Source organism: Ranitomeya imitator, chromosome 3 (assembly GCF_032444005.1).
Source record: "Ranitomeya imitator isolate aRanImi1 chromosome 3, aRanImi1.pri, whole genome shotgun sequence".
Classification (NCBI taxonomy): domain Eukaryota; kingdom Metazoa; phylum Chordata; class Amphibia; order Anura; family Dendrobatidae; genus Ranitomeya; species Ranitomeya imitator.
The window spans coordinates 837,932,160-837,946,763 of NC_091284.1; the positions used below are offsets into that span (position 1 = coordinate 837,932,160).

At 50.2% G+C, this 14,604-nt stretch overlaps 1 protein-coding gene across 11 annotated transcripts in view; it reads left to right on the forward strand.

The window, feature by feature from the left end:
- Positions 1 to 7,212: 7,212 nt before the first annotated feature.
- The window catches only part of LOC138671408 (ecto-ADP-ribosyltransferase 5-like), a 39,191-nt gene continuing 31,799 nt past the window's right edge, over positions 7,213 to 14,604 (forward strand). The window contains exons 1-4 of one of the 11 annotated variants that reach the window (XM_069759553.1): positions 7,224 to 7,304; positions 8,237 to 8,431; positions 8,756 to 8,836; positions 12,649 to 13,265. The gene's annotated coding sequence lies outside the window, so the exon portion shown is untranslated. Of the gene's footprint in view, positions 7,305 to 8,236; positions 8,432 to 8,755; positions 8,837 to 12,648; positions 13,266 to 14,604 lie in introns of all 11 variants that reach the window. The other 10 variants (XM_069759554.1, XM_069759557.1, XM_069759558.1 and 7 more) reach the window with 10 other exon arrangements.

Here is a 14,604-nt window from a genome sequence, read left to right on the forward strand (position 1 = left end):
GAGCTCTGGAGACCACCATGTGAATATGCTGAGCTCTGGAGACCGCCATGTAAATATGCTGAGCTCTGGAGACCACCATGTTAATATGCCGAGCTCTGGAGACCGCCATGTGAATGTGCCGAGCTCTGGAGACCGCCATGTAAATATACAGAGCTCTGGAGACCACCATGTGAATATGCCGAGCTCTGGAGACCGCCATGTGAATATGCCGAGCTCTAGAGACCGCCATCTGAATATGCCGAGCTCTGGAGACCGCCATGTGAATATACCGAGCTCTGGAGACCACCATGTGATTATGCCGAGCTCTGGAGACCGCCATGTGAATATGCCGAGCTCTGGAGACCGCCAAGTGAATATGCCGAGCTCTGGAGACCGCCATGTGAAGATGCCGAGTTCTGGAGACAGCATTGTGAGTATGCCGAGGTCTGGAGACCTCCATGTGAATATACCGAGCTCAGGAGACCTCCATGTGAATATACCGAGCTCTGGAGACCGCCATGTGAATATGCCGAGCTCTGGAGACCGCCATGTGAATATGCCGAGCTCTGGAGACCACTATGTGAATATGCCGAGCTCTGGAGACCGCCATGTGAAGATGCCGAGTTCTGGAAACAGCATTGTGAGTATGCCAAGCTCTGGAGACCGCCATGTGAATATGCCGAGCTCTGGAGACAGCATTGTGAGTATGCCGAGCTCTGGAGACCGCCATGTGAATATACCGAGCCCTGGAGACCACCATGTGAATATGCCGAGCTCTGGAGACCGCCATGTGAATATGTCGAGCTCTGGAGACCGCCATGTGAATATGCCGAGCTCTGGAGACTGCCATGTGAATATGCCGAGCTCTGGAGACTGCCATGTGAATATGCCGAGCACTGGAGACCGCCATGTGAATATTCTGAGCTCTGGAGACCACCATGTGAATATGCTGAGCTCTGGAGACCGTCATGTAAATATGCCGAGCTCTGGAGACTGCCATGTGAATATGCCGAGCTCTGGAGACCGCCATGTGAATATGCCGAGCACTGGAGACCGCCATGTGAATATGCCGAGCTCTGGAGACCACCATGTGAATATGCTGAGCTCTGGAGACCGCCATGTAAATATGCTGAGCTCTGGAGACCGCCATGTGAATATACCGAGCTCTGGAGACCGCCATGTGAATATTCCGAGCTCTGGAGACCACCATGTGAATATGCCGAGCTCTGGAGAGATCCATGTGAATACAGCCGAGCTCTGAAGACTGCCATGTGAATATGCCGAGCTCTGGAGACCTCCATGTGAATATACCGAGCTCTGAAGACCACCATTTGAATATGCCGAGCTCTGGGGACCGCCTTGTGAATATGCCGAGCTCTGGAGACCACCATGTGAATATGCCAAGCTCTGGAGACCTCCAAGTAAATATGCCGAGCTCTGGAGACCGCCATGTGAATACGCCGAGCTCTGGAGACCGCCATGTGAATATGCCGAGCTCTGAAGACCGCCATGTGAATATGCCGAGCTCTGGAGACCGCGATGTGATTATGCCGAGCTCTGGAGACCGCCATGTGAATATACCGAGCTCTGGAGACCACCATGTGAATATGCCAAGCTCTAGAGACCGCCATGTGAATATGCCGAGCTCTGGAGACCACTATGTGAATATGCCGAGCTCTGGAGACCGCCATGTGAAGATGCCAAGTTCTGGAAACAGCATTGTGAGTATGCCAAGCTCTGGAGACCGCCATGTGAATATGCCGAGCTCTGGAGACATCATTGTGAGTATGCCGAGCTCTGGAGACCGCCATGTGAATGTGCCGAGCTCTGGAGACCACCATGTGAATATGCCGAGCTCTGGAGACCGCCATGTGAATATGCCGAGCTCTGGAGACCACCATGTGAATATGTCGAGCTCTGGAGACCGCCATGTGAATATGCTGAGCTCTGGAGACCGCCATGTGAATATACCGAGCTCTGGAGACCGCCATGTGAATATTCCGAGCTCTGGAGACCACCATGTGAATATGCCGAGCTCTAGAGAGATCCATGTGAATACAGCCGAGCTCTGAAGACCGTCATGTAAATATGCCGAGCTCTGGAGACCGCCATGTGAATATGCCGAGCTCTGGAGACCGCCATGTGAATATACGGAGCTCTGGAGACCAACATGTGATTATGCCGAGCTCTGAAGACCGCCATGTGAATATGCCAAGCTCTGGAGACCGCCATGTGAATATGCTGAGCTCTGGAGACCGCCATGTGAATATGCCGAGCTCTGGAGACCGCCATGTGAATATGCCGAGCTCTGGAGACCGCCATGTGATTATGCCGAGCTCTGAAGACCGCCATGTGAATATGCTGAGCTCTGGAGACCGCCATGTGAATATGCCGAGCCCTGGAGACCGCCATGTGAATATGCCGAGTTCTGGAGACCGCCATGTGATTATGCCGAGCTCTGGAGACCGCCATGTGAATATACCGAGCTCTGGAGACCTCCATGTGATTATGCCGAGCTCTGGAGACCGCCATGTGAATATGCCGAGCTCTGGAGACCACCATGTGATTATGCCGAGCTCTGGAGACCGCCATGTGATTATACCGAGCTCTGGAGACCGCCAAGTGAATATGCCGAGCTCTGGAGACCGCCATGTGAAGATGCCGAGTTCTGGAGACAGCATTGTGAGTATGCCGAGGTCTGGAGACCTCCATGTGAATATACCGAGCTCAGGAGACCTCCATGTGAATATACCAAGCTCTGGAGACCGCCATGTGAATATGCCGAGCTCTGGAGACCGCCATGTGAATATGCCGAGCTCTGGAGACCACTATGTGAATATGCCGAGCTCTGGAGACCGCCATGTGAAGATGCCGAGTTCTGGAAACAGCATTGTGAGTATGCCTAGCTCTGGAGACCGCCATGTGAATATGCCGAGCTCTGGAGACAGCATTGTGAGTATGCCGAGCTCTGGAGACCGCCATGTGAATATGCCAAGCTCTGGAGACCTCCAAGTAAATATGCCGAGCTCTGGAGACCGCCATGTGAATACGCCGAGCTCTGGAGACCGCCATGTGAATATGCCGAGCTCTGGAGACCGCCATGTGAATATGCCGAGCTCTGAGGACCGCCATGTGAATATGCCGAGCTCTGGAGACCGCGATGTGATTATGCCGAGCTCTGGAGACCGCTATGTGAATATACCGAGCTCTGGAGACCACCATGTGATAATGCCGAGCTCTGAAGACCACCATGTGAATATGCCGAGCTCTGGAGAACGCCATGTGAGTATGCTGAGCTCTGGAGACCGCCATGTGAATATACCGAGCTCTGGAGACCACCATGTGATTATGCCGAGCTCTGAAGACCACAATGTGAATATGCCGAGCTCTGGAGACCGCCGTGTGGATATGCCGAGCTCTGGAGACCGCCATGTGAATATGCCGAGCTCTGGAGACCGCCATGTGATTATGCCGAGCTCTGGAGTCCGCCATGTGAATATACCGAACTCTGGAGACTGCCATGTGAATATGCCGAGCTCTGGAGACCGCCATGTGAATATGCCGAGCTCTGGAGACCACCATGTGAATATGCCGAGCTCAGAAGACCACTATGTGAATATGACGAGCTCAGGAGACCTCCATGTGAATATGCCGAGCTCAGGAGACCGCCATGTGAATATGCCGAGCTCTGGAGACTGCCATGTGAATATACCGAGCTCTGGAGACCGCTATGTTAAGATGCCAAGTTCTGGAGACAGCATTGTGAGTATGCCGAGGTCTGGAGACCTCCATGTGAATATACCAAGCTCTGGAGACCTCTATGTGAATATACCGAGCTCTGGAGACCTCCATGTGAATATAGCGAGCTCTGGAGACTGCCATGTGAATATGCCAAGCTCTAGAGACCGCCATGTGAATATGCCGAGCTCTGGAGACCACTATGTGAATATGCCGAGCTCTGGAGACCGCCATGTGAAGATGCCAAGTTCTGGAAACAGCATTGTGAGTATGCCAAGCTCTGGAGACCGCCATGTGAATATGCCGAGCTCTGGAGACATCATTGTGAGTATGCCGAGCACTGGAGACCGCCATGTGAATGTGCCGAGCTCTGGAGACCGCCATGTGAATATACCGAGCTCTGGAGACCACCATGTGAATATGCTGAGCTCTGGAGACCGCCATGTGAATATGCTGAGCTCTGGAGACCGCCATGTGAATATACCGAGCTCTGGAGACCGCCATGTGAATATTCCGAGCTCTGGAGACCACCATGTGAATATGCCGAGCTCTAGAGAGATCCATGTGAATACAGCCGAGCTCTGAAGACCGTCATGTAAATATGCCGAGCTCTGGAGACCGCCATGTGAATATGCCGAGCTCTGGAGACCGCCATGTGAATATACCGAGCTCTGGAGACCACCATGTGATTATGCCGAGATCTGAAGACCGCCATGTGAATATGCCAAGCTCTGGAGACCGCCATGTGAATATGCTGAGCTCTGGAGACCGCCATGTGAATATGCCGAGCTCTGGAGACCGCCATGTGAATATGCCGAGCTCTGGAGACCGCCATGTGATTATGCCGAGCTCTGAAGACCGCCATGTGAATATGCCGAGCTCTGGAGACCGCCATGTGAATATGCTGAGCTCTGGAGACCGCCATGTGAATATGCCGAGCTCTGGAGACCGCCATGTGAATATGCCGAGCTCTGGAGACCGCCATGTGATTATGCCGAGCTCTGGAGACCGCCATGTGAATATACCGAGCTCTGGAGACCTCCATGTGATTATGCCGAGCTCTGGAGACCGCCATGTGAATATGCCGAGCTCTGGAGACCACCATGTGATTATACCGAGCTCTGGAGACCGCCATGTGAATATGCTGAGCTCAGAAGACCACCATGTGAATATGCCGAGCTCTGGAGACCGCCATGTGAATATGCCGAGCTCTGGAGACCGCCATGTGAATATCCCGAGCTCTGGAGACCGCCATGTGAATATCCCGAGCTCTGGAGACCGCCATGTGATTATACCGAGCTCTGGAGACCGCCATGTGAATATACCGAGCTCAGAAGACCGCCATGTGAATATGCCGAGCTCAGAAGACCACCATGTTAATATGCCGAGCTCTGGAGACCGCCATGTGAATATGCCGAGCTCTGGAGACCACCATGTGATTATACCGAGCTGTGGAGACCGCCATGTGAATATGCCGAGCTCTGGAGACCGCCATGTGATTATGCCGAGCTCTGGAGACCGCCATGTGAATATGCCGAGCTCTGGAGACCACCATGTGATTATACCGAGCTCTGGAGACCGCCATGTGAATATGCCGAACTCTGGAGACCGCCATGTGAATATACCGAGCTCTGGAGACCGCCATGTGAATATCCCGAGCTCTGGAGACTGCCATGTGATTATACCGAGCTCTGGAGACCGCCATGTGAATATGCCGAGCTCTGGAGACCACCATGTGAATATGCCGAGCTCTGGAGACCGCCATGTGAATATGCCGAGCTCTGGAGACCACCATGTGAATATGCCAAGCTCTGGAGACCGCCATGTGAATATACCGAGCTCTGGAGACCTCCATGTGATTATGCCGAGCTCTGGAGACCGCCATGTGAATATGCCGAGCTCTGGAGACCGCCATGTGAATATGCCGAGCTCTGGAGACCGCCATGTGAATATGCCGAGCTTTGGAGACCGCCATGTGAATATACCGAGCTCTGGAGACCTCCATGTGATTATGCCGAGCTCTGGAGACCACCATGTGAATATCCCGAGCTCTGGAGACTGCCATGTGATTATACCGAGCTCTGGAGACCGCCATGTGAATATACCGAGCTCAGAAGACCGCCATGTGAATATGCCGAGCTCTGGAGACCGCCATGTGAATATGTCGAGCTCTGGAGACCGCCATGTGAATATGCCGAGCTCTGGAGACCGCCATGTGAATATACCGAGCTCTGGAGACCTCCATGTGATTATGCCGAGCTCTGGAGACCGCCATTTGAATATGCCGAGCTCTGGAGACCGCCATGTGAATATGCCGAGCTCTGGAGACCGCCATGTGAATATGCCGAGCTTTGGAGACCGCCATGTGAATATACCGAGCTCTGGAGACCTCCATGTGATTATGCCGAGCTCTGGAGACCGCCATGTGAATATCCCGAGCTCTGGAGACCGCCATGTGATTATACCGAGCTCTGGAGACCGCCATGTGAATATACCGAGCTCAGAAGACCGCCATGTGAATATGCCGAGCTCTGGAGACCGCCATGTGAATATGTCGAGCTCTGGAGACCGCCATGTGCCACACATCACAATGCATGATACATAGTAACACTCTGCAATAATGATACATTGTATGCAAATTGCCTCTTCTGAGAAAAAGAGGACTTAACTCTATAGCGCCACCTATTGGAAGTAGCAATCCTACAAATCACAATCAACTCTTTAACGAGTCGAGCAATATGACTTAGGATAAAAGCCAAATTAGTATCTCAATTCGCAGACACGGTGTTTCGGGCTGTTGGCCCTCATCATTGCGAAGCATGAGAACTAATTTGGCTCGGTGAGAGGCTCTGGACTGGGGTCTAAGAGGTATCGTTTCTCCTTATGGAGAGTGACATACCATCTCTGGCTTGTCAAGGTAAGGAGGCTTATTCGCCATGCAATGCTCCTCTGTGAAATATAATATGCATATTGCCTCTTCTGAGAAAAAGAGGACTTAACTCTATAGCGCCACCTGTTGGAAGTAGCGATCCTAAGTCATATTGCTCGACTCGTTAAAGAGCAATATGACTTAGGATCGCTACTTCCAACAGGTGGCGCTATAGAGTTAAGTCCTCTTTTTCTCAGAAGAGGCAATTTGCATATTATATTTCCCAGAGGAGCATTGCATGGCGAATAAGCCTCCTTACCTTGACAAGCCAGAGATAGTATGTCACTCTCCATAAGGAGAAATGATAGATTGTAGACATTCAGTACCAGACATACGGCTACACACATGACTCAGCCGAGGATGGAGCCACATGTCACATAATAACTGGAGAATAAATGTCCCCCTGTCTAACGAGAGCAGGAGACCAGGACGTGGCTGCCGCGGATGTCACTGACCGCCGGTGACAGCAGCCTCAGATCTCTGCACAATAATCTGCTGCTGACACAGAGGTAGGAAGTGAAAGAGTTAAAGAAGTTACAGTAACTCCTGCCAAAACCCCGCTTCCTGAGCTGTAAAACCGGAAGAGAGAAACTTCTGTACAAGAAAACGACTCCGAACGAGACCAGAACCAGCCGAACCCACAGGAGCCGCGGAGAGCGTAAGAGGACGGGGTGACACGGGGGCAGCCGTACTGTCAGACCCCGTCACCGGATAATGAGCAGCACCCACCCTGTATACAATATATATATATATATATATATACCCCCATCAGAAGACCCCGGCGCAGAGCCAGCAACAACATCCACTCATCAACTGATTACTGCGCACCACCATAGTGACGATCACACACTGCCCCCACGCATAATCTTCAGTACATACAGTGCCTTGAAAAAGTCTTCACACCCCGGGAACTTTCCCACATTACTACACGTCACTCCCACAAACTTAAATGTATTTTATTTGGATTTTCTGTGATAGCAAAGTGACAAGTATTTGTGACGTGTAAAGGAAATGAGTTTTCTGAGTCAGTGTTTTGTAGGACCACCTTTCGCTGCCATTACTGCTGCAGGTTTTCCTCCAGGATTGCCCTGTATTTAGCTCCATCCACTGCAAATGGGGCTTCTTATGGCTTTCAAAAATGTCTTTCTTCTTGCTCCTCTTCCATAAAGGGCAGATTTGTGCAGTATACGACTTATAGTCGTCCTGTGGACAGATTCTCCCCCTGAGCTGTGGATCTGCAGCTCCTCCAGTGACCATCGACCTCTTGGTTGCTTCTCTCATTAGTGCTCTCCTTGTGTAAGAGGGTGGTGCTGTTATGGACAATAAGAAACACGCTGTCACTTTAAGAGGCTGCACCCCATTGTCTGGTGTGATGGTATGTTTTGCTTTTCTCCCCTGCTCTTATGTTTGTTATGAACTGGTCGGTGCTGTGTGCAGGGGTGGAGCTGAAGCAGCGTGTTGAGGGAAAGTTTCAGAGAGATCTGAGAGAACTTTGTGCTGTTCTGGCTGCAAGGAAGAGTTGTTGGCTGCAAGAAAGATTACACAGCTTGAGACGAACTGCGTTTGTTAAATAGACTTTCCCGGTTACAGCAAAGGGTGGCTGTTCTGTGCTGGTTTGTGAAGCCACGAAGATACTGAGAAGGGGACTTACAGTTTCCAGGAGCATCCCTAGGATCCAGAAGCAAGAAGAAGACCACGCTTTGCAGAGCTGACAGGAATCCGTGCGCACCACCGTATTGGACTTCGGGGGCCCCCTGGGACTGGACCTGTGTCCCCAACATCACCGTGAGTTTGTTCCTGTTTGGTGCACCTGTTAGGGCCTAGTGCAGGCTTCAGTAGTTAGAGCACGGTAGCCGTGTGGCCTGCATAGTAAAGGCCAGGGAGGTTATATGCAGAGTAGCATCGATATATGTTTTATTGTGTAAAGTTGCTTGTGAGACAGATTCTGAGTTTGTAATTGTTGAAGCACGGTGCTATTTTACAGACGAGATAACTCATGTGCATTATCTTTTGTTATTGTAAACCCCTGTTTGCACCTTCCTTGTCCCTTCCATTCCCTGTCTCCCAATAAATCTATCCTTTGTTGTTTGCACCTCATCTTGTGTACAGTAATCTTCCTGCACCGTGGAGGTCCCCCGGCCATCGCTTCACTTGCTCGGGATGTCTATTTAGGTGGACGGCCATGTCTTGGTAGGTTTGCAGTTGGGCTATACTCCTTCCATTTTTGGATGATGCATTGAACAGTTCTCCTTGAGATGTTCAGAGCTTGGGCTATTTTTTTTTATACCCTAACCCTGCTTTACTCTTCTCCGCAACTTTATCCCTGACCTGTCTGGTGGGCTCTTTGGTTTTCTTGATGTGGTTTGATCCTTAATATTCTCACATAAACCTCTGAGGACTTCGCAGAACAGCTGTAGTTATACTGAGCAGACATCACACCCAGGTGGACACAATGTACTAATTATGTGACTTCAGGAGGAAAATGGTCACCAGACTACAGGGGTGTGAATACAAATGCACCTCACAATTTTCAGATTTATATTTGTAAAATAATTATAAAACCTGTATAATTTCCTTTACATTTCACAAATACTTGTTACTTTGTGTTGTATTATAACGTATTTACGTTTGTGGGAGTAAAGTGAAGAAATCTGGAAAAGTTCACGGGATATGAAGACTTTTTCATGGCTCTGTAACCTGCTTCCTCCATACATCTTTGTCCTAATCTCCTAATCTTTCCAGACCTAGTACAGGATTTATATAAATATAATTATTTGCCAGAGGAATCTAAGATTTTTAGGTGCCTATGTGCAAAAATTAGAAGTGACAAGAATAAAATTGAATAAAATTTATCATTTTAATTATCACAAGAAAAATAAAAACAAAAATTAAAAAACAGGAAAAGGGTGTAAGGAAAAACCATGCCCCCCTGAAGAAGCAGGGCGAAACGTGCGCGTCGGGGCCCGGAGGTGGAATCTCCCGTACACTCTTGAAACAGCGGCTGCACCTTGCTGAGGTCTATCAATCCTGACGTCAGTGATTTCTGGTATAATATGTTTAACACTCAGGGATTCTGAATATCCTATAGACCTACAGATATGCAAGGTCAATGAGATATCTGCCTCTTAGCGTTAGTAGTCAGACACCACCATGTGGCTAATCCTGAATACTACATCAGAATTGAGCATGAGCTAATGATTTGATCTGCACCTTTAGCAGTTGGTCTCTGACCTCGCAGGTTACATATATCTTTTAAAGAGTTTGTTTGCATACCTGATTTTTGGCTGCCAACAGTCTTAGAGGCTATTGATTTAGTAGGTGTGCAAAAAATCATGACATATATTTTTGCATTGACATTGTAGGATTTCTTGCAAGTTTTTCTTGTGTCTTGGGGATTTATACCATATTGACATCAACATATATTGAGAGTGTTCTCCAGCTCCCTATTTTTTCCTTTTTGTTTTTCTTTTTGTTGTGATAATAAAAATTATAAAATTTATATAATTTTATTCTTGTCACTTCTAATTTTTGCACTTAGGCACCTAAAAATCTTAGATTCCTCTGGCAAATAATGTAATAGAGTATAGGGTTGAGTAGGTCACCACGGAACAGACAGACCAACTATTGAGGGGAATTTATTAACAGGAGTAAAGGTACCGTTACGCTAAACGACTTACCAACTATCACGACCAGCGATACGACCTGGCCGTGTAAGTCATTGTGTGGTCGCTGGGGAGCTGTCACACAGACAGCTCTCTCCAGCGACCAACGATCAGGGGAACGACTTCGGCATCATTGAAACTGTCTTCAACGATGCCAAAGTCCCCGGGTAACCAGGGTAAATATCGGGTTACTAAGCGCAGGGCCGCGCTTAGTAACCCGATATTTACCCTGGTTAAGATTGTAAAAGTAAAAAAGAAAAAACACTACATATGGAGCGCCCCCAGACACAGGGCCACGATGTTTCGGTACCGGGCCTCTCTGGTTCGGTTCTGAGGTTGTCACGGTGGCTGGACCCGGTCCGCGACCCTGCTAAGGGGCATCCAATAAAGGTGGTACAGTCTGTCAGGAGTTCGTGACGCCACCTGTGGTATTCGGTCAGGGTGACCGACGCTGCTGTGGGGTCCGCTGGGGTGATGGAATGGCAGCTGGATGGTATACCTTCCCACAGGTGAAGTGTGTCCCCAGGGCTTCCCAGTAAGGTGGATAGTGATGGTGTGAGGGGCAGGCAATAACGAGGACACAAGGTTGCAGTCTCTTTACCTTTTACTGAAGGCTTCAAGATCCTCTATCCAGAGTACGTTTAACAGGGTTCTCAGAGACCGGCCGGTCCGATGGGCACATCCAGAGTTTCCCTCGCAGATGGAAATCGTTGCCTACCACTAGCGCCTGTGTGTTGTAGTCCTACCCTGCTGAGCATTCGGAATAGTCCTCACAACTGCTGTTCTCCTTCATTCGTTCTCTACAGCTTTCTCTCTCTCTCGTTCTTTGGTTCCAGATGTTGCTAGTTTCTAACGTCCCCCAGGTAAAGTAAGGCTAGGATGCCACCCGTTTGACGGGAAGGCTTGGAGGTCTTCCGGGACCCTAGAGACGCCCCTCTCCCAATGTTGCCCCCTATGTCTTCGTAGGTGTAGAAGGTAGACAGCCAACCTATGATTAACTGTCCAGCGGAATTTGAAGTAAGGCCTGAAGTCAGTTACTCCTACGGTGATCCGGCCACCGACTACGCACCTCAGTAAGATGTTGCCTTCCTCTCTCGGCACGACTCTTACTGGCTCTCCTTTGTGCTGATCTCGTTTACACTGTTCCACAATATTCTTCCCCTCTTGTCTCTTCCTTAGGATACCGCCGCAAGGTGTGCAGGCGCGGTTCCGTAACGTTCTGTCGCTAGGCACCTGCCAGGTTCCCACGCCTGACAGGGACCCCCCTGTGTCTTCTCCTCGCAACACCCCCTGCCACGGGATGTTGCCTGGTTCCAACCCAGTCAGCTTCTAACTAACTTCCTCCCCAGCCCCTAGTTTTACCAGTGTGAAGAGTGGCCCAATAAATAAAGCCTTTTTCTCCCCCTAGTGGCCGGAGTGTGAAGTAACATAGTAACATAGTAACATAGTTAGTAAGGCCGAAAAAAGACATTTGTCCATCCAGTTCAGCCTATAAAATGTGTTCTGGTGATACCTGGTCAGGAGAACTCTTTAGTGCCATCGGACGTACCGCTACTTGCCTTGGGGCCATACTGCAACGACCAGGTCTCTGGGGCGCTGCACATACTCACATTCTGATGTCTGACACGTCCCCCGCCAGCGTCCACAGGGTTAAAACTGCTTTCAGCAAGAGCGCTGCTAATGCACGCGCTCCGGCCGAGAGCTTCCCTGCACTGACTGTGTCAGCCCCGGCCGTAAAGCAGAGCACAGCGGTGACGTCACCGCTGTTACTGCCGGTACTGACAGTCAGTGCAGGGAAGCTCTCGGCCGGAGCGTGTGCATTAGCAGCGCTCTTGCTGAAAGCAGTTTTAACCCTGTGGACGCCGGGGGACGTGACAGACATCAGAATGTGAGTATGTACTGTTTTGTTTTTTTTTACTTTTACAATGGTAACCAGAGTAAATATCGGGTTACTAAGCGCGGCCCTGCACTTAGTAACCCGATATTTACCCTGGTTACAAGTGAAGACATCGCTGGATCGGCGTCACACACGCCGATCCAGCGATGACAGCGGGAGATCAGCGACCAAAAAAAGGTCCTGATCTTTCCCCAGCGACCAACGATCTCCCAGCAGGGGCCTGATCGTTGGTCGCTGTCACACATAACGAGATCGTTAGCGGGATCGTTGCTACATCACAAAAAGCGTGACGTTGCAATGATATCGTTAACGAAATCATTATGTGTGAAGGTACCTTAAGATTCTCCTCGCAGGGAGTAAACAGGGGGTTAATAGAGATGAAGCAAACAGTAAACAGTTAAGCGGAATAGAAATGGTTAACGAGTGTTCTTTTATCTTATCAGTCCAGGGAGGTCCTGACTGGAGGGTCCTTATTCCAACGTGGGTACAGTCACCAGCAGCGCTTGAGATCCTGAAGTCTCTCCTCTGTCTCCTGGGAACTGGAGACTCCGGGGTTAAGTCTTTGCAGTCTTTTCTCCCAGTGCAGCTGGAAGCAGGAAGTAACTCAGCCACTCTGCTGCGCCAGTCTCTGTATATTAGCCTGGCAGGCTTTCTGCAGCAGCAATGCTACTCACACGCTGAGCAGTTTACTTGTCACACTCTGGGGTCCTGGCTTGTCACTGCGGTCACCGGGGCTGCGCGCTCAGGTCACTGTAATGGGATACGTCTTCTCTGATTACGGAGGCTTCCAAGTCCACACTCTCACATCCAGCCTCCACTACGGCTGGTATCTCAGCCTCAGTGCCCTCACGGGGAGCACTCTCGGGGAGCGTTGCGCTGCAGCCTGCTTTCTCTCTGGCGCTCTGTCCCTTCTGTCTCGCGCGCCCTGCTCTCCCGCTCTTTTCTGACCACACCCCTCCCTCTCTCTTCCTCTCTGCCCCCAGCAGTCACATGATCCCCTCTGTCCAAGGCAAAAAGTCTTCCCCCTCAACAACCCAGCTGTTCGACTAAGTGGTTCCAGGTAAGGAGCAGGGAAAGCAACCTCCTTACAAATAATTGTGTTTATATAGGTCTGACGATATTATAGACGTGCCACTCATTCAAATGATATCCAAGAAGTATTTTTTCTTCTTGCGGAGATTGACATGCTAAGCATGCCGAGATGAGGAGACTTAAAGCCGCAATGCTCTTCTGGGAAATATGCTAATTATGCAAATTGTCTCTTCAGAGAGGAAGAGAGCTAGAACTCTAGTGCCACCTATTGGAAGGTAGCAATCCAACAAGTCAATGTCGACCCATTAACGAGCCTTGTCACATGACTTAGGATAATAGCCAAACCAGAATCTCAATTTGCAGACACTGTGTTTCGGGGTTCTGCCCCTCGTCAGTGCAAAGCGGAGATCTGGTTTGGCTGAGAGAGACGCTTCTGACCGGGATCCTAGAAGTATTGTGTCTCCTTGCGGAGATCTGGTTTGGCTGAGAGAGATGCTTCTGACCGGGATCCTAGAAGTATTGTGTCTCCTTGCGGATATCTGGTTTGGCTGAGAGAGACGCTTCTGACCGGGATCCTAGAAGTATTGTGTCTCCTTGCGGAGATCTGGCTTGGCTGAGAGAGACGCTTCTGACCGGGATCCTAGAAGTATTGTGTCTCCTTGCGGAGATCTGGTTTGGCTGAGAGAGACGCTTCTGACCGGGATCCTAGAAGTATTGTGTCTCCTTGCGGAGATCTGGTTTGGCTGAGAGAGACGCTTCTGACCGGGATCCTAGAAGTATTGTGTCTCCTTGCGGAGATCTGGTTTGGCTGAGAGAGATGCTTCTGACCGGGATCCTAGAAGTATTGTGTCTCCTTGCGGAGATCTGGTTTGGCTGAGAGAGACGCTTCTCACCGGGATCCTAGAAGTATTGTGTCTCCTTGCGGAGATCTGGTTTGGCTGAGAGAGACGCTTCTGACCGGGATCCTAGAAGTATTGTGTCTCCTTGCTGAGATCTGGTTTGGCTGAGAGAGACGCTTCTGACCGGGATCCTAGAAGTATTGTTTCTCCTTGCGGAGATCTGGTTTGGCTGAGAGAGACGCTTCTGACCGGGATCCTAGAAGTATTGTGTCTCCTTGCGGAGATCTGGTTTGGCTGAGAGAGATGCTTCTGACCGGGATCCTAGAAGTATTGTGTCTCCTTGCGGAGATCTGGTTTGGCTGAGAGAGACGCTTCTGACCGGGATCCTAGAAGTATTGTGTCTCCTTGCGGAGATCTGGTTTGGCTGAGAGAGATGCTTCTGACCGGGATCCTAGAAGTATTGTGTCTCCTTGCGGAGATCTGGTTTGGCTGAGAGAGACGCTTCTGACCGGGATCCTAGAAGTATTG